This window comes from Elgaria multicarinata, chromosome 2 (genome assembly GCF_023053635.1).
Source record: "Elgaria multicarinata webbii isolate HBS135686 ecotype San Diego chromosome 2, rElgMul1.1.pri, whole genome shotgun sequence".
In the NCBI taxonomy this organism is placed as follows: domain Eukaryota; kingdom Metazoa; phylum Chordata; class Lepidosauria; order Squamata; family Anguidae; genus Elgaria; species Elgaria multicarinata.
The window spans coordinates 85,810,259-85,831,917 of NC_086172.1; the positions used below are offsets into that span (position 1 = coordinate 85,810,259).

The window sequence follows — 21,659 nt, forward strand, 5'->3', positions numbered from 1 at the left end:
GTCAGTGGTGGGACAGGGTAAAAGTGCAGGGCCTAGGGAATAAGCATGGTGGGCCGAATGGGGAACCTCTGCGGACTATATTTGCCCTACAGATAGAAGGTTCTCCATGACTCCACTAGAGAGAGGAAGGGGCAAGAAACAAAAGGCCAAAAACAGTTTTCATGGAGACCTGGCAAGCAAAGTGCTCCAATGACTCAGTGGTTAGTCCAACAGCAAACCATGGGTTAACTGCTGGGTTGTTTAACCTCTAAACAGCCCAGCATTCTGGGTTCACATATCATGCTCAACAACCTATGACCCGGCTGATTATGAGTTGTTGATTAAAGGCGGAAGTGAGGAGTGTCCTGGAGGCAGCATGCTTGCTCACTCCCACTTGTGCATAGCAAATCATGGTTAATTAACCCCTGATTTGCCATTACATGCTAACTGGGTTATTTGTTAATATGCTCTTCCTAGGTCAGTGCTGGCTAGCCCAGATGCAGATAAAGGAGCTGAACACCAGTGTACTTAGCTAAGTAGTCAAATAGACTAATATAAACTACTAACGGTGACTAACCTAACTGATGTTACAATTTACTGGAATGAGAAAACAACTGTCCCTCAGTTTCAAAGTAAGTGTGAATTGGCTTTTTAGGCCTCAGCTAGACCTAAGGTTTATCCCGGGATCATCCCAGGGTTATCCCTGCCTGCTCCCGGGATCCCCTGTGTGTCATTTACATGAACAGGGATGACCCCAGGATGATCCTGAGATAAACCTTAAGTCTAGCTAAGGCCTTAGTTTGAGTGCTAAAGTAGCTTTGGGGTTGTACATAAAGTAGCCAGTAAAGATCTTGCTGAGAAGAGGGCCAGAGATATTGATGAAGAGAGGAAAGTTTTTCCACATCCACACCCAGCTACTGGCCTTTTCTTGCTGCTGTTGCTGCTATCAGTAGAAAAATAGAATTCATCTTTAAAATAAATTGCCAAGTACATTTCTTAGAAGAAGGTTGCTTCATCATGAAACCTGTTTGAGACAAGTACAAACTGGATGACCAGAGGACATGCAAATATGTGCCAGTGTGTAGGTCAGCTTAGATTTGAGAGTAAGGAAATCTAGATTCTCTTCCCTGGGCTGTTCCAGATTTTATGGGTGACTTTAGGCAACTCATTTCCCTCCTCTCTCCCTTTCCTCTTGAAATATAATGATACCCTCCTCCTTCATGCAGTAGTTGGAAAGGTTGAATCAAACATAAACACAGGGTATAGGCTGTCATTCTGCCAGTTATTAAATAGGTCTGTAAGGCTCTGTGAAGCATGACACTACTATTGCACCCAAAACACAGACAAAAGTTAAATGCAATGAGAAAAAAATGGCAGTGAGGTGTAGTTAGCTCTGAAATCAACAGCTCTGAGTATTTTGACGCTATTTTCTCTCTTTTTATAATTTGTTCTGTTTTCATCAGAGATCTGTTTTGAACACTTCAACCTGGAATTATAGTTGGCCACCTACATTTCCTGCCAAATTGCTTAAGAGATGATTTCTGGAAACTGGTTGTTGGTTCCTCTCCACCTCCCCACTGTCAAAGACCCTAAGCATGTCTGACTGCAGCTGCCCATTGCTGTTAGGTATAGGCCAGCATGAAAATATGCCAATTTTGAAATAGTTTCCTTAGCTACCAGGTGCTGATCTTGACCTTTAAATACCATAAACAATCTGGATCCTAGATATCTCGGAGAGTGCCTTCACCCTTATGATCCCCATTTGAGCTTTAGGATCAGCCAAAAAGCCCTTCATATACATTATCAGAGCCTTTCTTATGACCGTGGCCAGCTCCCCCCACAACAGTGTTGCCTCCTGGTGAACACGTCCCCAACCATGGATGAATCTGATGGCAGGAGTTGGATTTGGGAAGACACCTTCCATGTTAAGTTCCCATTGTGACTGTGAGTAGCAATATTTTGGGTGCTCTGGGGCATTGTGAGAAATGTAACATGGCAGGCAGCTTTTCAGCTTCTGTCACCAGATAAACCTCCAAGTGGGATGGCCACAACAGATACCAGCAGTGGTTGGGCTAAGCTAAGGTAGGCATCAACATTGGTTGGCCTTGTTAAAGTGCTTGAGCATTAGTGGCTTTCCAAGGGTGCTGCCATCAGTGCCAGCCTTGCTTACAACAACCTTGAAAGTTAGGTCAGCATTATTACTCCTAATTGCAAATGGGGTTGGACTGAATCTGAGAGAATGGCTTACCTAAGACCACCTAGTGAGTTCTGGGCAGAGGTGAGACTTCCTCAGTCACCGCTCTGTGCTCACCCTTTAATGCTTTCTGCACAGTAACTCTCAAGATCAGGATAGTAGCCACTCTGTTTTGTCAGCACAGGTCCCCTTTGGTTTACAAGGGATAGGAGGCAAACAAAGTGCTCCGTCCGGTGACATATTTTTAAGGAGCAGGTTCGTAGCTTGGGGATTCTTTTAGATCCATCATTGTCACTTGAGGCTCAGGTGACCTCAGTGGCACAGAGTGCCTTTTACAAACTCTGGTTGGTGGCCCAGCTACACCCCTATCTGGACAGGGATAACCTGGCTTCAGTTGTCCATGCTCTGGTAACCTCCAAGTTAGATTACTGCAATGCACTCTATGTAGGGCTGCCTTTGAAGACGGTTTGGAAGCTGCAGCTCGTGCAAAATTCAGCGGCCAGATTGATTTCGGGAACCAGAAGGTTTGACCATATAACACCTGCTCTGGTCCACTTGCACTGGCTGCCTGTATGTTTCCGAGCCCAATTCAAGGTGCTGGTTTTGACCTATAAAGCCTTACACGGCTTGGGACCACAATACCTGACGGAATCCTCTCCTGATGTGAATATACCCGGTCACTACGTTCAACATCTAAGGTCCTCCTCTGGGTGCCTACTCCGAGAGAGGCTCGACCCCCAGACTATGGAAAGATCTCCATGATGAGGCTCGCCTGGCGCCAATGCTGCTATCTTTCCGGCGCCAGGTTAAGACTTTCCTCTTTGCATATAGCAGCACATCTTAATCACCCACATGTTTAGTTTTTAATGGTTTTTAATGCTTTATGTATGTATGTTCTGCATTTTAGAATTTTAAATTTTGTATACTCGTTTTTATCTCAATTTTAGAATTTCTGTAAACTGCCCAGAGAGCTCTAGCTATAAAGGTGGTATATAAATATAATAAATAATAAAAGATCTGTGGTGTAGTCCTCTCTTCAAAGTAGGCAACATCTTCTCCTGGTTCCTGACCTCACTTCTGGAATATACCTAGGATCTGAGTGACAGGCTCCATCTTCATGCAGGGCTTGATACTGAAACGACAGCGAACAAGTGTTTGACAGTCGGAGAAGGTAATCTGTGTGAGTGCTAAAACCAAGGCTTTCCCTGCAATGCAATGAAGCCGTGTCTTCATGTTTGAAGAAGAGAGGTCAGCACTAGATAAACAGTTCTGCTGTTCCAGTAGCCTCAAGTCCTCCCAAAACATTGTCACTGGGGAAGGAAGGAAAACTCTTAACAGCTGCAGTTTTTGCTTTTGAACCTAACCGTAAAGGAGCAGGTCAGCGGGTCACCACTGTCAGTGCCCCTGGGAAGGAGGAAGCTTCTCCTGGAAAGTCTTTTAAAACCTTAACTAAATTAGTGTGACTGCATTGCTAACTGCTTAAGCAATCCAGATGGCTAAGGTCACCAGCTCCCTTGCAAGTAGAGACATTAAGAACTGTTTGCATTCCCATACTAAGTAACAATAAATGCTGCTATATCTCAGGAAGAGGGAAAGAGAGAGGGGGGAGTGGGGGAGAGAGAAAGAGGGAGAACTATATGTTTACTGGTACCTGTGAAAAACAAATATTAGTGGCCTGGGATGGAAGGGAAGCTTACCAGCTATGTTGCTTCAGCTTTGTTTTTCTTCCCAAACTGATTTTATAACATAGGTTGCAATCCTAAACCCATCTAAGTAGAAGGAAGCTTCTCTCTCTTCACCACCATTACTTATAATATCAAAAAAGCATGCATCCACTATGTCTGATGGGGCTTATTCCCTAGCAAATAAGTTTAGGATCTATAGCCTTGGCATACAGCAAGGGTAGGGAACCTGCGGTTATCCAAATGTTGTTTGGACTACAATTCCCACCAACCCCAGCCAGCACAACCATTATCTTTTTCATCCTCACAAGAGCTACATGAGTTAAATCATTCAAATTATGTGAGAGATCGTTCAAATTATGCACACATTACGTATGCAAACTATCTGCAGCCTTCTGACCTTCAAATATGCTTACAGCAGGGTTTTAAATGCTCAGGCAAACAACCAAACAACAATGGTGGGATTGTTGACCTTTTCACACATGACATTTTGGTACTCAGGTACTGAATCCCGTCATGCAAAATACATGAACACCGTATCACTTGTGAAAGGCACTTTTGTGGATTATTAGGCACATACCCGTTTCAAATATTCTGAAGTGGAGTGCTCTGGGGCATTGTGGGAAATATAACATGGCAGGCAGCTTTCAAGTTGCTGCCACCAGATAAGCCTACAGGTGGGTGCACCAAATTAGATACCATCAGCGGTTGGGCTAACCTGAGGTAGGTGGCCACACTGATTGGCCTTGCTAAGGTGCTTGAGCGTTAGCAGTTTTCCAAAGGTGCTGCCACCAATGCCAGTGATGTTCATTCTCTTTTAAAGTCCCACAAACAGTGCAAGCCTATGTCTACTCAGAAGTGTTCCATTAAATTCAGTGGGACTTATTTCCAGGTTAGCAGGTGCAGTATTGCAGTCCTAGACCTACAAATTAACTTTTAAAAGGGCTCCTAAGGACCCCATTTGCTTTCCACATAACTTTTTTTTAAAAATCCCATTATATAAACAGGAAATCTAGAAGTCCTGTTACAATATCCCATACAATATCTCTTTGTTTGGACACTCATAAGATCATTTCATCAAACAAACATGTGATCTGAAAATGTTACATCAGAAGCAGTCCTCAATGTGTCTTTATTGGCTATTGGATTTAACCTCAGGATTTTGACATATACCATGAAAAGAACTTTAAATAGTCCGTGGGTTTACAGCATGAACAACTAAAATAAAATAAGTTATTGTTTATGCAGCATCATCAATTTTCATGGTGTTTTACAGAGTTTAACAAGCAAAGCATCTCTGAAGTGGGGATGGCATTAAAGAAAATCCCTGCGACAGCATGCTTAGCTAGCTTTTGCTTCCCAGATTCCTTCTGTTCGCCTGTCACATAGTGGGTGCATAGTTCATTTATTGTGAGACCCAAGGTCACCATTCTCACTTCTGGCATTGGGTTGCAGTACCCATGGGTGTCTGCCAGTAGGAAAATCTAAACATTAACATGCGACACAACTTTTGACAATTCCCCATTCATCCAAACCTTGTCCAGAGAAATAAACTTTCTCTTGAGAACATGTCCGATATGTTAGGTAATTTATGTGCTGTACATGAAATTTAGCTGCTGCATCAGGAAAGGACTGTAGTGATTTGCCCACAACATTCCAAAGCTTAAACAAATCAAGCAGTATATTCCCAAGTTCAAGTCAGTGTCCATATTTTTTAAAAATCCATTTTAAAAAACCTTTACATTTATACTTTTTGTAGTAAGGCACTGTACGCAACTAATTTTCCAGATGAATAAACTTAAAACAGTTGGATTAAGATATAGATACATGCAACTGGGCTGGTGGAAGTGAACTTCAGCTCCCTTCCCCATGGCAGCCAATCCTTTGAAAATGCTGCACAGAGGGTTGGGGGACCCTGCTGGGAGGGGTGGGGGTGAATAACCCCTCCCCACATTGAGCATAAATACTTTCCATGAGTGAAACCCTTCTTTCTTTGGAAGGCAAATCCTAGATCCAACCCAGTGCATGGAATTATTATTACTTTCGAAGAAGAGACATGGGAGGGAGAACCACTCACAAAACTCAAAAGGGAGAGAGAGGTAGGAAAAACACAAGTGAGCAGAGTTGTGAGTAATACTTTAAGGGAAAGATAAAACATAACACATCTGATGTATCCAAATACATTGTAAACCCATACTTAAGATCCAATTCTTTACCCCTTAGCTCTTCAATGGGTGGGTAAACATGAACCATAGACCACATTTACTGATAACATTGTGCAGGTGAAGAGCCCCTGACTTTTCACAAGTACTGAGCAAACATTTCTCCAGACTCTGAAAAGTACCTATAGTGTTCTGAGCTGCATTTTAACTATTATAATTCCAGCACTGGGCAAGAGCTCCTTCGCCAAGAGGATTTGTTTACTCAATTAACAGGCCATGGAGGTAAAAAGGAAGGTCCAACTGGGTGTGGAACTGAGGAGGTTCATCAGGTCATGAGGGACATGAGATACGAGGAACAGCATAGTGTGGGATAGGTGTGACAAGCAGTGTGAAAAAAGTCACAAGAGGTTTTGAGACTGTAGGCATCAGATCGGTTAATTCATGGGTTGTTCAGATAGGCTAGGTTCATAGGTCAGCATGGCTTAATTTAAACAGGCACACAAATCTGTTTTGAATCCTTTGGCTCAATGTTGAAATATGTAGGGAGTACTTCTGAGCACGTGCACTGTCTGTGAATGAGAGAGCTTACACTTTGGCTGTTGCTAGACCACGGGTTAGCCCAGGCTGACACCGGGGCTCACCCCTGTGCGTCCAGATGACACACAGGGGATCTGGGGGTCAGGCATGGGTCAACCTTCCCTTGCCCCAGGGTAATGGGCTCCGCTTGTAGCCCAGTATTTCTGCAGTCCCGGGCTGAGGCCGGGACCATGGAAGGTCTAGCCCGTTCTGCAGCTTTTCCCGGCTACGTGGTTTACTCGCGCGTAGCCGGGAGAAGCTGTGCATGGGGCACAGCACTCCTGTGGAGCCCATCGGAGCCGGGGGGGGGGGAGATCGGGGGGGGAGAGATCAGAGCCGGGGTGGGGAGATTGGGGGAGGGGGAGGTCGGAGCCGTGGGGGAGATCAGGGGGGGAGATTGGAGCTGGGAAAGAAATGGGGGGGAAGAGATCGGAGCTGGGGGGACAGAAATCAGAGCCAGGGGGAGAATCGGGACCGGGGGGAGCGGGGAACCCTTTTAAAAAACACACCTTACCTTAATCGCTGGTGCGTTCCTGCGCATTCGTCCCCTTTAAAAACTAAACTAAAATGGTGATCACAAATGGGCTTCCGTGCAGCCCATCACGTCTGATGTGTGGAAAGGAGCGACAGCCTGCGCTACTTCTAGCCCCTCCTCCCACACGGATTTGCAGGTAGGTCTAGCAAGGCACGTGGTTTTTGGTTTACAAAACAAACAAACTCCTTTCTTAGATAGTTTACTGCAACTTTCAAACCCAGGATTCTGGATTGTTGAGGGATAAACAACCCAGAATTTGAACCCATGGTTTGTCATTGGGTTGAAACTCTTGAATTGTTTATCCCTCAACAACCCAGAGTTCCAGGTTTACACATCATGGAGCACAACCCAGAAACAGGGTGTTTCTGGGTTGTTGTTTTTAAATCGAAAACAAAGTGGTGAGTGGTTGGGAGACAGCATGCTTGCTCGCTCCCATGCAATCCAGCTTAACCATGCTGATCTGATGCTTACATTATTCTCCCATCATTCTTGCTCGTTACATGCGGATTTGGGTTGTGTGACTTTCAAGGAAGGATACTGTTTTCTATAGTGCTGCATTTATTATTTGAAGTGATCTAAAATTGGTTTTAAAAAATTAAAACAAACAATGAAGGTTGTTGAGTGACACTATATATACATTTTGCAATATAAGCATTTTAAACAAAGAAACTTCCTAAAGCATAGTAGAAGCCTTGCAGCTCCCACAGCAAGTATGTTTATTTTAATAAAGTGTAAAAGCCATATTACACTTGTATCACGTGCAACAATTCCAGGAAACATGGCCTAACCCAAGAGGGTTGTTTGTTTTTTAAAAGTTAAAAAAGTTGTTGCCTTTTTTCCTCTTTTCAGGTCATGCAAACTGAAGGAATTCTGGCTGCAAATAGCCAGTGGAAAATTATTCTCCCATCAAACTGTCCATTTATTTATTTGTATCCTACCCTTCCATAAGGGATTGAAGAGCAATGACCTTAGGGCTCCCCCAGGTGATATCTCATCCATCTACTGTCCAGATCCTGAGATGTTTGGTATCAGGCTGATAATTTGACACAAAGAAGTGTTTTGCAGAGTAGACTAGGGTGAACATAATCATTCTGGCTGAGCTCCTTTCAGTATCTTGATAGGCCAATGCCAACCAACCTTCACCCAGTCAGTGCATATAGGAAGCTCTGGGATCCATCCAATGTATTGATTATCTGTGCTGGGGATCAATGGGCCAATCCTCAACTTTTCAAAGCCTTTAAAATTCTCTAGAGTCACTCCTCCCAGATAGAGTAAGGCATATTCTTTATGTGTCTGTGTTTGTGTGAGCATGTGGTAGGAACACATGATTAAGCAGGGCCAGAAGTAATCTTTCCTTTTACCTTATAGTGTGATACTTTGAACCCGGCTCAATATCTAAGGTGACCATATGAAAAGGAGGACAGGGCACCTGTATCTTTAACAGTTGCATAGAAAAGGGAATTTCAGCAGGTGTCATTTGTATATATGAGGAACCTGGTGAAATTCCCTCTTCATCACAACAGTTAAAGCTGCAGGAGCTATACTAGAGTGACCAGATTTAAAAGAGGGCAGGGCACCTGCAGCTTTAACTGTTGTGATGAAGAGAAAATTTCACCAGGTTCCCCATATATACAAATGACACCTGCTGAAATTCCCTTTTCAATACAACTGTTAAAGATACAGGAGCCCCGTCCTCCTTTTCATATGGTCACCCTATCAATATCTCATAAGACAGAGGTGGGCAATTTATGGCCTTCCAGATGTTTTGGCTTACAACTCCCATCAGCCTGAGGCAGCATAGCCAATGGTGAGGGTTGGTGGGAGCTGTAGGCTAAAACATTTGGAGGGGCAGAAGTTGCCTATCCCTGTCATAGGATCAAGCATAATACTCTAGAGTAAGGGCGTATTTGGTGTCCTTGTGGCAATGCTGGGACAAAACCTAGACCTGATCCCAGCCTTGCCACATAGGACAGCCCTACCATTAAACAAGGTGAGGCTGTCTACTCAAACAACAGACTTTAGAGTATCATAAGTTAGTGTATTATTGTATTTTTACTACACCATTTGGATTTTTTGTCTCAGGCATCAAAATGCCATGGGTATAAGAAGTGGACCCACTATCTGCAATCCTGGTGATTCAAAGGGCTCTTATACACCTGAGTTTTCTGAAAGTAAAACTAGAGATCAAGAGTTTTCTAGCAGGTGGGGCAGTCACCTCTTTGCCATGACAGGGAAACTGGTTTAGTCTTTTGCTATAATGGATGAGCCTGCCTTTTCATGAAACCTGTTCATCCTGCCTTCTTTTAAGTTCTGAATTTCTTTAGTCTGCAGGATTTGGATTCCAGAATACCTGAAATTAAGGGACAGCCCAAATTCTTTTGAGTTAGGGCTCCGCTTCTTTAAAATCTTAATCCTTAAAGGCTTTAGCAGATGACTGGAGTTTAGAAAACATCAAGTAGACACATTTCATTCCTGGCAGTTCTCTAAACAGAGATTTTGTTTTCAAGCCCCCATGTTGATTGCTGCCAAGAAAGGCGACAGTTTTATGGCACAGTCTTATCGTCAGAGGAACACAGGCTTTTAATTATTTTTATGAAGCAGGTTTATCTTGCTGTGTTCAACAGAAACTCCGTGTTGACTTTTCCTTTCGATTATAATCCAAATCAATGTGCCGCAGGGATTTCCCCTTTTTAAAAAGCTCAGGTTATGGCTTGTAATTAAGCAATCTAGATTTGTATAAGCTAGAATGATTTAATCATTCTGACATTTTGACTTTCTCTTGTTTAAGTGGCTTTTTCCTGAACCATAGTGGTAAAACAGTCTTACATTTTACCCCCATGAAAATAAACGTGGTCTAAAAAAACCAAAGAGCCTTTGGCCCAGAGCTACCAAGCAAACATAAATACACGTGCTGAGTTTTGTTTTTGTTTTTGGTAGCATAAGCATTGTAGTTGCAGAACTTGGCAAACATTAGCAGTACTAAGTTAAGAAAACTTTGTTTGTTTATTTATATGCATTGTCTAAGAATTTCATTTCCTCAGTGCATGCTTTGTCACTTGATAAAATGTGAAAGGTTATATTTTTATTTATTTATTTATTATTTCTGATAAAATGTAAAAGATTATAGCTCTAGGAATTTTAGAAACAAGTACACTTCTATACACAATGCCCAAATTTAGGGGAGAGCATAGAAGGCGGAGAGATTGAACTAACTAGTCATTTACAAGAAATTACATGCTTTCAAATCTTTCAAGTTTCTAGACGTTATGCAGGAGATCCATGGTCAGAAACTGCCCCAAGGGATGTGTTTTTTATTTAAAGACCAAACTAGTTGAGTTTGGGGGTAGGGGTGTGTGAATCAGACTGGAGCTGTAGTACTGGGAGAGGGGAGTTTATTTTTAATAATATTTCTATCAAATGAAGATTTCACCATAAAAGAAAAATATTAGTATAATAGAAAGAAGCTTTAAACCAACAATGAAGCAACCACTTGCTGTGCTACTCTGTATCATTTGCCCTATCTAATTCACCCCTCCCCAAAAACTGCCCTGTCAGGGAAAATATACACACACCGTTAAGATTCCTGTATGTTTCTTCCCATAAAACAGGAAGGTTAAAAAGATTAAACAATCCAACATTATGGATCTAATCCAATTCTTTCCCCTCCCCAGATACTTTGGTCTGAAGAATGAGCAGCTGCTACAGCCATGAGCAATCCTGATCATGGATATTGTATGTGACATCTAGTTTGGCCCTAAGAGTAGCAGGGAATCCTGTAATTGTCTGTGACACCTTTGCTGATATATATAATACTAGCATAGTAATTGGCTTTGGATAGACCACTTGATTGGATGCATTGAGCCACTTCCTTTATTTTGCTATTGGTTTAGATAGAAGCAGGATCAAACTCAGCAAGTGTACCTTTGCTTCAGGTAAAAAGAAAGGTTTCAGCTGATTGGTTGGCAGTAGCTCAGGTGGCACAACAGGTTGTTTCCTTGCAGATGCTGGTCAGATCAGGTCACATTAACTCCAGTTACAGAGTCACCTGGTTGCCAGGGTGATCCTTAGCTGTAGTTTTGTGTGCAAGTTAACATTTGTCCTTGTTCTACTAGCTTCATCCCATGTACCTGTTTCCCTCGAATTATCCCTACAGTGCTAAGCTGTCGGCGTTGTTGTTGTTGCTACTGGGCGGCAAGATCTTTTGCATATCAGGAAGTGGGTTTAAGGGGGGAAATGTAAAAAAAAATCATACAAAAATCAATGGATGACCCAATCTGATTCAAATTTGGTATGCTTAAAGCTCTCCTTAATATCTATTACTGTGCTAATTTTGATGTCTTTATCTTTAAAGCTTACACAGATGTAAGCATTTGTTTAATTTTCCTTCAAATCCTGCTCCTGCACCCCAGTGGCCGCTCGGATGATACGCTCAAAAACTAGTATCAAAATAAGGCGAGTCTTTTGCACAATTAAAACAGGATGCATGGGAGTACTTCACAATAAAAGCAGATTATAAGATGGAAAACATTGGAGTCCTTTGCTTGCAATTCGCAATGATTGCACAGTATAATGCTGGTGTGATAAAGCTCTTGAGTTGCTGTGTTTGACGCACAGTTAAGGAATTGAGGGTTGCCATCTTATTATGAAGCCACTATGCCTTAAACAGTGGCAAGACAAACAGAAATCAGGAGGGACAGCTTTCCTCATCGCCGCACCCATCTCCATGCTGAGTAAAAAAGCAAAACAAAACTCCACTTGTTCATTAATTTCTGCATGCAGCTGTTAAAGGCACTGAACGTGGGTCTGAAGCTTGGGGGAAATGAAGGCTGCAATCCTGGCTGCAACAGAAGCTGCTTAAATCCCATTGGGGTGAGATGGATTTAAACCATCGAGCTGCGTGCAGAATCGCAGCTGGAATGATTATGTTCATCCTAGCAAAATTGCCTGTGAAATAGTGGGTATGAAAATGCGACCATAATGTTCTAGCTGGAAAAGCGGGTGCAGAGGAGGGAAGTGCCAATTGTTGTTCACTTCTGTATGCTCACATTTGGTCCAGTTCAGAAATAACCCTAAACTATGATTGTGCATTATGTGCACACACCTTGTGCTAGTGCAGGTTCCATCTTGTTTCACTGGCTTCCGGTCGGTTTCCGGGCACAAAGCCCTCTATGGCTCAGGTCCAGATTATCTGAAAGTCTGTATTCTCCCATATGAGCCTGCCTGTGCTCTGAGGCCTTCTGGGGAGGCCTTTCTCAAAGTCCCACCAACATCCCGGACATGTCTGATGGGTACGCAGGAGAGGGCCTTCTCAGTGGCTGCTCCGAGGCTCTGGAACTCCCTTCCCAGAGAGGCTAGGCTGGCTCCCTCTGTGCTACAATTTCGGAGGCAGGCAAAAACTTTTTTCTTTCAGCAGGCTTTTGGAACTATACTGGACCTGTGTTAATGTATTGGATTCCCCCCTTTTAATCTGTTACAGTTTTACTTTTTTTAACATGTTTTTAATTTTACTGTAGGTTTAATTCTATTTTAACTTTTGTAATTTATATTTATATGTTTTAATTGTACATGTTTTAATCTTGTAAACCACCTTGAGTCCCAGCACTGGGGGAAAAGGCAGGATATTATTATTATTATTATTATTATTATTATTATTATTATTATTATATTATTCCATAGTTTAAATGAGCCAGGCTTCCCTTGAGTTTAGATGTAATAGGGAACTCTATTAATTTCACTCTATTAACACCAACCTCCTCCTTGTGGTCTCATGGATTTCAGTGAACATCCACCCAAGTGTGCTTAGATTGCAATCCTCTTGTTACCACTAGTACTGGAATAGACTTGTGGGACTAAGATGAACCAGCTTTAAAGTGCTCAAAAACATTAGCTTAGGGTTGGTTCTCATGTCACTTTTCTCGCAATTGACATCTGGCTTGCAGGTGTCTGTTTGCTGCTCACTTGCAAATATACTCAGAGCACTAGAAGAAGCGGATAGAAGTGTAAGGTATCACAAAAGCAGCTTTTGTTTTTGGTTTTTTGCCTCCACAGATTAACAATAGCTACTGTTCTTCAACTTTCTGCTCATGAAAATAATTTCCAACCCTCAGAATGCTACAGTGTTGTAGTTGGGATTCCTGGTGTGCCTCCCATTGACTTGCCTGGCTTTGAGGCTTGGCTCCCAATGAAGTGCAGGTGGATTAGAGAAGTACAGACTTTTTTGTTTGTTTTTAAAGGCTGAGGAAAAAGAACCAGGAAAACCTAGTAATGCTCTGGCTTAAATGTTGTCAACGGGATATGTATCGTCTTATCTGCTGGCTTAAAAAAAAATCAAAATCAAAACAACCTCTGAAGACACATTTATTTCAGTATGGGTTTGGTTAAATTGTGCTGTACTTGTAAAACTCTTTAGCTGCTGCTGGGTTTGTTTAAATCATTTTATGGTTTAAATGTTTAAAAAGGAAGTTGCATCCAATGTTAGTCCTACTTAGAGTAGATCCACTTAAATAAATGAGACTTAAGTTAGCAGAACATTGGATACAACCCTGTTGACTGTACTTTCATGTGTTTTAGAGTCTTGTAAGTCACCTTTTGAGAACAATTGAGGCCTGAAAGGTGGGTTAAAAATCTTTTAAAAATAGACTCTGAGCCGGATCTTTCAAATAAAGAAATAAAATGTGATGGCCTGAGTGGATAACTCTTAGTAGTACTGGATATCCAAAATCCGCCTTCCTCTCCTGATTTCCATTTCAGAAACAAATAAAAACTCTCTTACTCCAAACTATGGGAATTTGCTGGCTGGCAGAGCAGTGGAAGCAAACGGTGCTTGGGTCCGTCAGTCGGTCTGTGCTCCTCCTCCCTGTGCTGTCGTAGTTCTGCCCAGTGGAGGCTAGTGGCTCCAATTTCGCTGGGGCCGTGAATCCAGTCTGGATTTCGGTCAGAGCCAGCCAGAACTCTAGAAGAGCGATCCAAGGTGCTGAACCCATTTTAGGGATAGGGTTGAACACTTTGGATAGCTCCTTAAGAGTCCTGTCTGGTTCTGACTGAAATTCAGAATAGATTTACGTCGCCACCGAAGTCGGAGCCACCAGCCTCCACTGGCTCTGCCCATTACCTGCAGGCAGAGGCAGATTCGGGGCGGGGCGTAGCGCGGCGCTGGGGAGGCGGGACTGACCAATGGGAGCGAGAGAGCTGTGCGCTCGGGGCCGGTGTTCTGAGGCGAGGCTGCAGGTTGCAGAGAGAGCAGAAGCAGCAGCGTCGCGTTTCTGCCAAGAGCGGAGCGCGCCGCGTCAGCCCAGCCACAGAAGGAAGGCGGCGCGAGCAACTTGCTGCCGCCGCCGCCGCCTCGCTCGAGAAGAGAGAGAGAGAGAGAGAAAGAAAGAAAGCCAGGAAACAGACGCGAAGTACTTGTTCGCCCACTGGAGGGGAGCCGGTGACCTTGCGCAGCGGAGGAAAGCGACAGTACTGCGAGCGCGGAAGGGAGGCGGAAAAGAAACCCGCGGAGGAGCTACAGGAGGGGGCTGGGCTGGACGCGCTCCGCAAAGAGGATTTGTTTTGCTGTTTCTGTCCCGGCTTAGGAGAGCGGAGACTCGGCCAGGTAAGCAAATGCGTCCAATAGACTCTGAGGAGGCTCCTCTGCCTCCCTCCCACCCACACCGGGCTACCTCCCAACCACGCCTGCGCTCCTGTGCTTCACTCGCCTTTTGCCCTTACTGTTTCACCCCCGAGACACGGAGATCCGATGCCCATTTATCTGGGACTGACTTCCGAGTGGGCAGGCAGGCGCCGGATGATAGCGCGTTCATTTCTCCCTCCTCAGCTGCGATTCCATCTCCGCTTAACACAGTCTCTCTCTCCCCCCACCCCCGCCTCCCTCAGGTGATCCACAAAGAGGAATTTGGAATCCCTCCCCCCGCTCCTTTTTCTTCTGAGGCGCAGTAGGCGACGCGGAATGTCCCTGGCTCTCTCATTTCGGGGTGGGTCGAACTCGCTGTCGGTAACGGTGCCGCCGGCTCGGGTCACCTCCTGGGATGGGCCGGCTAACAAGTTGAGAATCAGCCACTTGGCAAACGAGCACTTTCCTCCCGTGCCCTACGGAAGGTGGGTGGGGCCACTTGGCAATCTGCCTTTCTGCTTTCCCTTCTTTGGGGAAAATCCACTCGCTCCACCAGCCTCTGTGGAGTATTTTAGCCTGTTCTGCCTGCTTGTGTCTCTCTCTTTGGTCCTTGTTAGAGTCGCACACTCTTACTGAGGACCGAGTCCCTGCTCTGTCTGCTGGATACTGGGTTTTCAGGCGATGGTGGTCAGACTGTTGTAAAAGATTATCTGGAGTTCCATGCGTGTTGTTGTTGTTGTTGTTGTTGTTTCTTCAGGTGGGGTCAGTGTTCTTCTCCAGATCTAAAGCTATTTAGGAAAACAAAAAAGCCCGAGAAGATCATACTGCAGTGTTGAAAGTGAAGGATGGGGTGGCAGTCCAAGCGTTAACTGCAAGCACCCACCTATGTCCAATGCAACGAATTGTGATCTGCATGTGGCACAGTCAGCTGAGACTCAAATGCATATGTGTTCCTTGTTGCATTTGATTTATAAGCATGTATGCCTCTTCCTTGAACTCTTCCCTTTAGGTGGTTGATCCACCCTATCCCTTAAGGCTCAGAACAGGTATCAACAGCTATAACAATATAGTATTTAAATACATGTGAGTTGCATTAGAAACATATTTAGCAGTAAATATGAATATCATCAGAAGATAAGATTGCAATCCTGTGGATTTCTTTGGAAGTGAAATGTTTAGGATTTCTGTAAGAATTTCTTCTCTCTTCCTTTGAAAATGCCATTCTTACAGACAGAGAATGTTGGCTGTATGTATTTGTTCAGAACTTTTTATATTAGGACCCTTTTGCTCCTAACTTTAAGTACCCACAACTACATAGTGATTGGTAGGAGGTGACAATGAGTAGGCATAGGTGGCACAAACAGTGTAGCAGGCTTAGTTTTCATTTGCACTCAGCCTGGCAACAGGATTTCAGTCTTCCCACGGCTCCATCTAAAGTTAAGGAGATGAAATAAACAAGCTTTTTATTATGTAACTTTATACACTTCTCTGCATTAACAAATCCCTTTGCAGCCAGTGCAGAACTGCCAGTTGTTTTTTGTTTGCACTGATTTTTAGACATGATAAATTGTCAATAGAAAGAATGCATTTTATATGACATGCCTAATGCTGTAATATTTGACTCAGACAGTGGCCAATTGGTATGTGCTTTCCCCTGACTTCCTGATGTAGCACACATCAGCTTTCCATCCAGTCTAAAGGGCTGAATAAGTACACAGGCTGCACTTCAGAAGTGACTGTACTCTACTGACAATAAATGTGTGAAAAGCAGATGTGTTACTATACCTGTTATGCAAATCTGGGTGCTCCCCTGGGTTTTGTCCTATGCTCACCCTTTTCCCAAGTGACTTCCTGTATTAGGTGGCATTTTTGGATCATGTGACTGAGAGCTGGAGCCTTCTGGATTCCTGTTCTCAGATCTGTCATTGACTTGTGTTGTGACCTTAGGCAAGTTGCTCTTCTTCTGTTGACAAAGGCAAGGTGAAGTGCATTGAAAGGATTAGTTTGAATTACTCATACACTTTACTGGGTTCTAATTATAATCACCCCGAAGAAAGAAGCATAGCTGTTGCTATGGTAGGTGCAGTTAATGAAAGCCTCGGTGCCACTTGCAATAGCCATTAAAAAAAAAGGATAAAGAACAAAATGAAATGATGCAAGTCCTTTCTTGATACTATAGAAATGAGAAAGGTGAGAGCTCCCAGATGGATAATGCCTTGGAATGTATTCCAGATGACAATTGTGTTCCATATGCATGGTTACTAAATAACTTCCTGTTAACTCAGCTGCAAATGAGTACTGGATTTATTTGGATATGGAAATCATAGGTACTCGTTTGTGAAGCTACCAGTCTCACTCGAATGTACCATAGACTACAGAAACATGTGCCCTAAACATTAACATTTTCATGGTTTGGGATAAGTTTTGCTTTTGCTAAACTCCATGGAACAGTTTAGTAGTCAGAGTTCTGATTCTAGTAAGAATTCTGACCTCAACTCTTGGAGAATAACAGAATTGCAATAAATTCTGCAGTGGAAATAAAAAGCATAGAAAACAAGATGGGGTATATGCAGTATTGGAAGGTTGATGCTGAGTAAATCACAGCTCCAGAATTTTTACTTTCTAACATGTAAGAGGCATCAAATATAAAGGAGGGATACCTTTAAATTATTTCAAATTGTTGTTCAAGAAGAAAAGGGATTAAAATAGATTCTGATAGTTACAAACAGTTAAATTAGGGCCCTTTTTAAATTATTTTACTATTCATGTCTAAAAGTATAATAATTCTAATATTTGAAGGCAACTATATAATTGCTATACTTGATAAAGGAGTTAAGCTTTATCAGGTTATATCCAAATGCTACACTGTATTTATGTACAATTTGAACATGTGCCATTGTGCCATGTTCCTGATCCCTTAATCATGATTATGGAAAAATTATGGAAAACCGCCCAGAGAGCTTCGGCTATTGGGCGATATAAAAATGTAATAAATAAATAAATAAATAAAGGTAGCATCTGCACTAAGCCACAGGATACATTTAAAACTATATGTGTAATGTAACTTATATGATGTACGTTTCAGATTATTATTATTATTATTATTTATTTATTTATATAGCACCATCAATGTACATGGTGCTCATATATAACTGTTAATTATGCTTCTTTAAGCTGATGAATAAAGACACTTGTATATTTATTTATTACATTTGTATCCCACCTTTTTCTCCAAGGAACCCAAGGTGACGTACATAATCCTCCTCCTCTCCATGTTATCCTCACAACAACCCTGTGAGGTAGGTTGGGTTGAGAGTATGTGACTGGCCCAAAGTCACCCAGTGGGTTTCCATGGCCAAGTGGGGACTAGAACCCAGATCTCCTGACTCCCAGTGCAACACCTTAGCCACTACACCACACTGGCTGCTTGTTTTAGCTATATGGCCCAATGGCTCAGAAAAGCACACCGATCAGAACAGAGCAACGTTAAACCAAATCTGTTTAAATTTTGCCAGATTTCTCCAAACTTCTTTTGAAATCTGTGGACCAATTTTCCTTACTTGTCATAAAGTTACTTCCATTTCCTCATTATAAATCCAACAAAGCAACTATGGTATCATATTCTACAAAGATAAATATTGCGTCAGCTGGGTTGTTTAACACTAACATAGTAGTGTGTGGCTGCTGGATGAAATTGCAGTCCAAAGGTCTGAGCAACGTCATTTAATGTGCTGATGACACCCTGCTCCGTTTCATTATCTAAGCATCCAGGGGCATGTCTTGAACCAGTGTTTTGAGCTTGTGATTGAGTCGTTGTGGGTTAATGTACTGAAACTAAATCTTGACAAGATGGAGATAGTACGCCAGTTCGACTACACTTCCCCTATTGTAATTGCTACTAAAAAATCCTTGTGATCTACACACAGGGAATGATGTTTGTATTCTTCCTTGCCACTATTTAGTGTTAGCATGAAATTGTATTGGTGCATGAGGAGTCTGGTTGGAATTCACACAAGGGAGTGACAGTATGGGCGAAGGCTTTTCAATAAATAAATTGAATAAAATAAATAAATAAATAAAATAAAATAAAAATAACAGTGATGAGAGGAGTATGTTTGGCCTGACTTGGCTTTGTTCAGAAAGTAAAATGTTTTTAGAGCAATAAATTTGGCCATCGTGAAGGAGTATGGCTTCTTGACAGGCACAGAATCTGAGAGTGCCCTTGGACATATCAAACAGCAAAGCCTAAGCAGGTAGATAGCAGTCAAGCAGCATGAAGAGTCTTGAATTCTAATGTTCATGAGCTGTTTTGTTAGACATAGTCTACTTTTTAAAGCTTTTGGGTGGGTGTGTTGTTGTTGTTTTGGACTTGTATTTGCCCATTACTTTCTAATTATAACTGCCATTTCTAAAAAGCCTGTTTTATGGGGCTCCTTATGGAATAAGGCAGTGGTATGTTTTATACTATAAGTTTATGGAATAAGTCATTGAGGTGGTCCTATCACATCTGGTGCTCTTCAGTAAATAATGAAATGCTTATGTATTTAAAGACTTGTTGTTTGCTGTCTTGGAAGATAAACAATTAGGAAAAGGCGGTATTGTAAAAGATCTAATTTTTCTTACTGCATTGAGTAAGGCAGTTATTAATACATCTGGGTCTTTTCATCTCTTTGACCTGTTCAGACTATCCGTTCTCTTGGTTACAGCTTGTCTTACTGTATTTGTGCCTGCTTTTAACGTTAAGGAACTTCATGTTTCTGTAGTAACAAACAGTCAGATACTGTGCACATTTATTTAGAAATAAGCTCCACTGAATTCAAAAGACAGTCCCAAATAAGTGTGCATGCAAGTGCAGCAGAAGCCATATCTATTATTAGACCTAGCTGAAAGTTTTAATTGTTATGATGTCACTATTGCCCACTGATTCTTCATATTAAATAGCTTAAAAAGTTAGTCAAAAATTGTTCTAGTCAATAGACTATCAAGATGGTCTAATTCTGATAAAAGCTACTCCAAGTTCACATTGCCTTTCTTAATGGTGATGGTATCTCTAGAATTGTGTGTGGATATAATGCATAGAGAAGGTAAAATATTTCAGGTTACTTTGATTGATTTTAAACTCTGTGGAATGACAGAGCACTCCAGTTCATGAAGCCTCCACTATGTGCCTCACACCCTTTGAAATTTGTAGGATTTAAGCACAATCAAATGTTTTAGTTAAGCTGAGTTCAGGCTATGCATGTCTAACTTTCATTGGACTGAGCCTTGTCACTGTAATGCTGTGTAGTTCCATGTCATGGTCAAAGTACCTGCTGGGTTTTTCATGTTTAATGGGATTTAATTGCCACTGAAACTATCGCTAGACACATGCAAACCTTCTTGATATAAGAACACTTTCATGATTACTATTGGCAGTAAAATGCTTCTGGAAATGCAGTCTGAGGGCTACGCTTCCATTGAAACCAAATTTGACAAGACCAGTTATTCTTGCCATGTTCTAACACATTCTGCATTTTGAAAGTATTGTTAGAATTTACCTTGAGACAAGTTACTTTATTGTGCGTTGCCCCTAAGCAAAATAGAAATCCAAATAAAGTTGCTAGTCTCAATTCTAAACAGATCTGCTTAACTGCTACTTTGCTACAGTTTTCTTCCAAAGTAGAACTGTGCTTGGTCTGTCAAAAATAAATCAAATAATGAATGGAAGGAGTTGTAGCCCAAGATAGGTAAAGTGGTGATATGGGAGCACCTAGCCGCTATAAATTAATTCAGGGCCAGATGAATTGCATCTTGGGGTACTAAAGGAACTCTCATATGTAATTTTAGGGTCCCTGCCTATATTTTTGGGGAGAGCAAGGGAAGGGCCAGGAGACTGGAGGTGGGCAAATATCCCCATCTTCAAAAAGGAGAAAGAACAAGTTCCAGGCAACTGCTAACCAGGTAATGTGATGTCGATACCTGGAAAGTTTCTCTACCAGTTAATTAAGCAGTCAAGTCTATGAGTGTTTAGACAAGAATGCTATGGTTGCAAACAGCCAGCATGGGTTTCTCATGAACAAGTCATGCCAGACTAAGCTAATCTTTTTTGGATAGAATTATTAACTTAGGGAGAATGCTATAGATGCAATATATTTTGATTTCAGCAAGGCTTTTGACAAGATTCCCATGATATTCTTGTTGAAAAGCTGTCAAAATGTGGTCTAGGCAATGCTATACTTAAATGCAGTTGTAGTGGTTTGATGGAGCATACCCAAAGACTAGATTCGGATGACATAATAGTCCCCGGTTGACTAAATAGTCCACCGTTGACTATTGTGTCGTCTAGTGAGCATTTTCCATTATTGTGTTGTGGGATCCATTGGCTATTTCACATGCCTACAGGGTCACAAGGCAAGGGTGGCAGAAACCCCTGCTGCTTTTGCCCAATGGGGCTCTGTAGGCATTTGTCATTCGTCCTGGGAAGCATGTGGGGAGTCACCGATTATGCAGTTCCCCATGCGCTTCCCAGGATGTGAACAAATGGAGATCAGGTTGGAGGTGTGTAAGAATCATTCCTGTGGCTGCAGCATCAAACCACAGGAGAAATTCCTCCCCCTCTGCCCCAATACCTAAAGCCCATTTGTGGAAGATGGAAGGGTGTGGAGGGTTACACTTGCTGTCTCCCTTCACGCCCTGCTGATATCCACAAATGGATAACGGGGGTGGGGAGGGGGAAGTGATATGCTCACATGATGCTGTCCTTGTCAGCGTCATGCAAGTGTCTCCCCCCACCCCACCGCTATCCATTTGGAAATGAAGTCGGGGGATACTTCCATTCCCCTGACCCCATTTCCAAATGGATAGTGCAGCGCGGTACAGGAATATACTTTCCTGATGCTGTCAAGGATAGCAGCAGGGATGGGACATGCACGTGGCGCCC

The 21,659-nt window shown here is 42.5% G+C and overlaps 1 protein-coding gene across 3 annotated transcripts in view; it reads left to right on the forward strand.

The window, feature by feature from the left end:
* Nucleotides 1–21,659, forward strand: part of RASSF7 (Ras association domain family member 7) — a 106,827-nt gene that overhangs the window by 24,984 nt on the left and 60,184 nt on the right. For 2 of the 3 annotated variants that reach the window (XM_063117087.1, XM_063117091.1), the window contains exon 1: nucleotides 14,382–14,722. The exons of the other annotated variant lie outside the window; for it this stretch is intronic. The gene's annotated coding sequence lies outside the window, so the exon portion shown is untranslated. Of the gene's footprint in view, nucleotides 1–14,381; nucleotides 14,723–21,659 lie in introns of those variants that run through there. 3 annotated transcript variants of the gene reach the window in all.